A 6,329-nucleotide genomic window follows, 5' to 3' on the forward strand; every position below is an offset into this window, starting at 1 on the left:
ATATTTTAAAAATATATATATAATTTCAAAAAATATTATATATTTATTACAAAAAAATATTTTTTTATTATAAAACTATTTTTAAATTACTTTAAAACTAATTAATTCTAAAACATAATTTTATTTATTGTTTTCTAAACACTGTCTTCAAATTTATTATTTTAAAAACATTTTTTTATTAAAAAACAGAATTTTTAAATACTATTTTAATTAATAATGTCTTTATTATATTTAAAAAAATAGAATTTAAATAATAATTTATTTTTATAATAAAACAAAAATTTTAAGAAAAAAAATATTTTCTTAATAAAACCAACAGAAAATAATAATTTATTAACTATTAATTTAAATAGGGTGGTAGTTGGTGGTGGCTAACTACCAAACTACCAATGTTGACGACCAAACCACCGCTGGACCACTGTCACTTGGCACTATGGTGACTATTGGAGCACCGCTTGCAGCCATCACCCCTATTATTAATTATTAATTAGTAAATTAATACCTATTTAAAATTAATAATAAAAAATTGTTTTTTTCAATAACATAAAAAAATGTTTTTTAAATTATTTTTTTAAATTATTTTAAAACAGTAATTTTCAGTATTTTTAAAATAATTGTTTTATATTTTAAAATAATATAAAATAATTTTTATTGATATTTAAAAATAATAGTTTTTAAAAATAATAAATAAATAAATTTTAGAAATAATAAAAACCCTTATTTATTTTTCTCTACAATAAATAAATCTATTATTATTATTATTATTATTATTATTATTATTATTATTATTATAAGTATATGTTTTATTATAATATTAAAAGAAATTAATAAGTGGATTGGGTGGATATTCATTTATTTAAATGTGTCAGAACAACAACGCGATTTTAAAAGAATAAAGAAAGAAATCACAAATAGGAACTCAAGCCATTTGGTAATGAAATTCAACCAATGATGTCTACACCGCCAAGTTGTGTTGCATGACGCTTATATCCTAACAAGTGAGGGGTACAACTCTTGCTTAATACTGAGAGACATGTAACATATCCAACTAATGGCTGACTTGGCCAACATGTTAGCTGCATTCTTTGAAGTATAAATTTTTTCAAGTAATATATGCCTAAATGTAAGTAATTATCTGATCTTGTGAAACATCACATCAATATGTTTGGTCTTGGCATGATAAATCTGATTTTTTGTCAAATAAATGGCTCTCTGACTATCACAATGGAACCATGGTTATGGCTTTTGAGATTGCAAAGGATTTTGCTGTCTTTTTTCAATCAGGTCGAGGGTGGGGATTCAGATTCAGACGTTTAAATTGACCTTTTTTAATCAATTCTTTTTTTACTGATTTAGGTATGTTTAATTTCGTTTGTAATATTTTTTTGATTATAGTTCATGTCCTTTTTCCAAAAGGCAAGACCATTGCTATTGTTGGGGAGTCTGGGGAGCACGACATCTGGAATGGGCTAAACATCTAAGATCTTTAAGAGACTTTGGCACCACATCTCAACCCAAAACCTTAAGACATTAGATTTTTGGGTCATTCCTCTTATGTATCCAACATTTTCTCTATTCCTAGTCAATCTGGGACTAACCACTCATAATTGAATTCCAACAATCTCCCCCTCAATTGTGAGTTACCCACCACTAGTGCTTTTGCTCCCCCACCAGGCTGTCAATTGTGAGTTACCCATCCGGAATTGGCTAAACATCTAGGATCCTTAAGAGACTTTGATACCACATCTCAATCCAAAACCTTAAGACATTAGGTTTATGGATCATTCCTCTTAATTATATATCCAATATTTTCTCCATTTCTAGTCAATGTAGGACTAACCACTCATAATTGAATTCCAACAGCTATTGCTATAAATGTTGATTCTACATTTACATGTAGATCATGAACGTGATTATCTTATCTTTGCGACAACATTTTATTGATAAGTACTGCTTTAAATCATAGACAAATATAGGAAACACTGTTTGTTTAGGTAATGCAATGCAATAATAGCTTGATGATTGAGTTTATATTCTTTAGCATTTGGCTCGTCCTTTGTCCACACAACTTATGTCCATCCCCCAAATATATAAAAATAGATAAAATGTATAATCTAATTGAAGCTACAATATTTATGTATAAACATTAAATTTGTTTCCAATATTTGAAGCTTTCCTGTAGTTTATTTCTCCACTTTAAATGCTAATATAATTTTCTTAGCTCACAGATCATTTGGAACACATAGTCACAAGAAAGAAGAATATTGAAGAAGCAACATATCCATATGTTGGACTGTACATTCCAAATCATTAATTGATGTGATTTTGAGGGCATTTCTAAAAAAATTGTCCATGTATTTCGACACTGCTATTGTATGTCTATGCCAATAGAAAATAATCTTAATGGTGATAGTGAAATACTATCAAGCATACACAGTTTTATGCCTAAGGGAAAAAGATCATTTATTGTTGCCTTTTCTAGATAACTTAGGAGCTTAGGAGCATCTACAAAAAAAATTTCTCAGTCTTTTGTTGTAAATATAGAAATATGGTGCATCTAATTATGAATGTCTAAAAAAGATGTCCATGGGTGGTGGACCATTAACTTTTTAAATAAATTTTAATAAATCCAGTAGCATTTAAGAAGTTTTTTGTTGCCATAATTTTGTATTGTTTTGAAATAATAGAATATAATATATAGAGAAGATTAACTGAATTTCAAATTAGCTCATTTTTACTACCATAATTCAAATTAACTCAGTTGAATTATGAGAGAATGAAGGATCCAACTAAACTTAGGGTCAAACTTCAAGATTTAGGTAATAAAAAAGGTTTGAATGATCCAAGTGACACAAGAATGTTACTATGACAAGGTCGCAAATGATAATGTCATGTAAAAAAACTTATGGCAGATACAAAATTATTTTAATTTTATAATAAAGGATAGTTATAATTATATTCAATAAATTCACACAATGAATATTATCATTGTTGTATTTATGTCACTAAGTTTAAATTTTGATTATTTATAGTTCTATTTAAAAAAGAAATGAGGGGTAAAAGAGATGACATGTTTTGTATTATCTTAACCCAAAACCTTAAAACAATAGATTTATAGGTGATCGTACTTTTATGTTGCCCAACCATCATTTTTTTAACTAATGTATGACTTCTAACTCACATCGACTACACAACAATGTCCCCCTCAAGTGTGAGACTATTCCACCCATTTGGTTATGCTTCTCCTCAAGCGGAAGTTTTTTCATCCAAATACACTTGCATCATTGTTAACCTTTAGACAATGAAATTATAGGTCCTCTTACTTATATGTTGTCCAACCATCACTTTTCTAAGTAATGTGGGACTTCTAACTCACACCTGCTACACAACAACCTCTCTATTAAGTGTGAGTCTATTTCATCCAATGTTGGACTTCTAACTCATATCTGCTACACAACAATTTGTCCCCCCTCAAGTGTGAGTCTATTCCATTAATTTGGTTATGATCTCCCTTAAACGTAAGCTTTTTCACCCACGTACACTTGCACAGTTGGGTCATGAGGGTAGCCTTGGAGATCATCTACATTGGATCAAGAATAACCACATAAGTGAGTTGGACACTACACTTAACCCAAAACCTTAAAGCAGTGACTTTGGTGGATCATCTTACTTATATGTTATTCTACCATCATTTTTCTAAACAATGTGGAATTTCTAACTCACACTTACTAAACAATGCAACTATATGACATAATTGGTGTTATCAAGATGAATTATATACGCATGGGTTACTATGTGTTGAAGTCTAAATTACCTAGTAGTTATTGAAAAGTTGGATAGTAAAATAGTATGAAACAAGTGAAATATTTTTTCAATTTTATAGTTTTATAAATTTAACTTTTTGATAAGCTTTCTACATATATTACCACTAAACAAAAATCTCCCCGTGTGTTGCACGAGTGTAAATACTAGTATCCTACAACTGAATGATCACTCTGTCTATTGATAAACATGATACCATGACTTGTTGTACCCTTCAAGTATCTGAAAATTCACTTGTCTGCTTCCCAATATTGCTTACCTAGTTTATACATAAACTTGCAAACTTACAGCTTGTGCCAAATCTAGTATGGTTCAAACCATAGAATATATTAAACAACCAACATCATTGGCATACAAAATCTTTGACATATATTCAGCTTCTGCATCTGTCTTTAGACATTGATCTGACGAAAGCTTAGAGTGATTCGCCAATGGAGTACTCACAACCTTTGAATTGCTCATACCAAATCTTTCTAAACCTTTTCAACATAGTTTTTCTGGGAGAGGATAATTTTATATCACTTTTATCCCTGTAAATTTTCATACCAAGAATCTTCTTAGCAGCACTCAAGTCTTTCATATCAAACTCATTTCTCAACATGATTTTCAGCTCATTTACATCATGTAAATGATTAGAAACAATCAATATATCATCAACAAGTAGTAACAAAAAAATATAAGAGTCATCATCAAGGATCCTAACATAAGCACACTCACACCTTCTATAGCCAATATGAAGCATGTATAAATCAAAGTACTTGTACCACTGCCTTGGAAACTGCTTTAGACCATACAAAGACATCGTCAATTTACAAACTAGTATACCATGTCCAGTATTACTAAAACCCTCTAGTTGCTCCATGTAAATTTATTCATCTAGATTACCCTGAAGAAATTATGTCTTCACATTTATCTACTCTAAATGCATGTCCCGACTGGCTACCAAGACTAACACTTTCCTGATAGAAGCGTGTCTAACAACTGGAGAGAAAATCACATCATAATCGACCCCCTTCTGTTGTGAGTACCTCTTTGCTACAAGACGAACCTCGAACTTTTCCCCTTCTTTTTATGTTACTGTTGGTTTTCTCTTGTACACCCAATTGTAATCGATAGTGTTTTTCTCCTTAGAAAGTTGAATAAGCTCCCAAGTCTAATTTTTATTTAAGGAGTCCATCTCTTCCACCATAGCACTCATCCACTTATCTATCTCCTGGCAAGTTCTAGCCTCTCAAAAATTGGATGGATCTCTAGAACTAGTAAGAAGTGCATAGGTTGCCAAGTCTTCAAACCCATATCTTTTTTATGGCTTGATTTGACAGCGCTCTCGATCACGTACAAAGGAGTAATCTTGTACCCCCCCCCCCTCTGAATTTTTAGTAGTATCAGAATCTGGTTCAGCTTGTGGTTCATGTAATACCAAGTATTGCTTATTGGTAGTGGCTCAACATCGACCTTAATCACCTTACTGTTGAACGTTCTCTCTCTAATGTAGACACAACTATTTCAACATGAACTGCTAATCTAACACAACATCTCTACTAATCATCATCTTCTTTGAAACTGGATCCCATAACTTGAACCCCTTCACACCCAATACGTAACCAAAAAAGACACTTATTTGACTTGATCAAGTTTAGATCTATCTTCACTAGGTATATGCACATAAGCTGAAGACCCAAAAAACATTAAATTGTCAAGATTAATGGAGATAATTGTCCATACCTTTTCTGCAACTTTTTATATCCAATGAAGCTCGTGGTGACCTTTGATAAGATAACATGCCATATTAATAGCTTCTTCCCAAAATTCCTTAGAGGGTCCATCACTTAACCGAAGACATCTTGGCCTTTCCATTAGAGACCTTTTCATTCTTTTTGTCACATCATTATGTTGAGGTGGCTTACGAATTGAAAAATGCCTCTGAATACCACGTCTCGCACAAAACTTCTAAAAATTTGAGTCTGAGCACTCTGTCCCATTAAATGTCCGCAAATACATGATATTTTGTCCATCTCATTTTCTACCACTGCTTTCCACACCTTAAACTTGTCAAAAACTTCATATTTATGTTTGAGAAAATTCACTCAAACCTTGCGTGAAAAATCATTTGTAAAAGTCACAAAATACCTAGAGTTGCTGATAGAGGGTTCTTTGTTAGGCCCCCACACATCATAATGCACGTAATCTAGGATTCTCTCTATTTTGTGTTTCCTAGAGTTAAAATGAACACGACACTATTATTATTATTGTCTAGATTTATTATTGTCTAATAATAATTGTTTTATTATATTAATTATAATAGATATGATTTTTAAATTTATAATATTATATATATGAGTGGGTACGGTGTGGTGTTGGAACCATATATTTTATGCGAACAATATATTTGACTTCAAAGAGTATGAAAAAAGATTTATGTAATTGAAGAAAATCTAAAATAAGATTTGATTCATATTTATAATTGAAGAAATCTTTGACCAAGTTGAAAAGAAGATTTGATCAAG

The sequence above is a fragment of the Cicer arietinum genome, chromosome 4, assembly GCF_000331145.2.
Source record: "Cicer arietinum cultivar CDC Frontier isolate Library 1 chromosome 4, Cicar.CDCFrontier_v2.0, whole genome shotgun sequence".
Classification (NCBI taxonomy): domain Eukaryota; kingdom Viridiplantae; phylum Streptophyta; class Magnoliopsida; order Fabales; family Fabaceae; genus Cicer; species Cicer arietinum.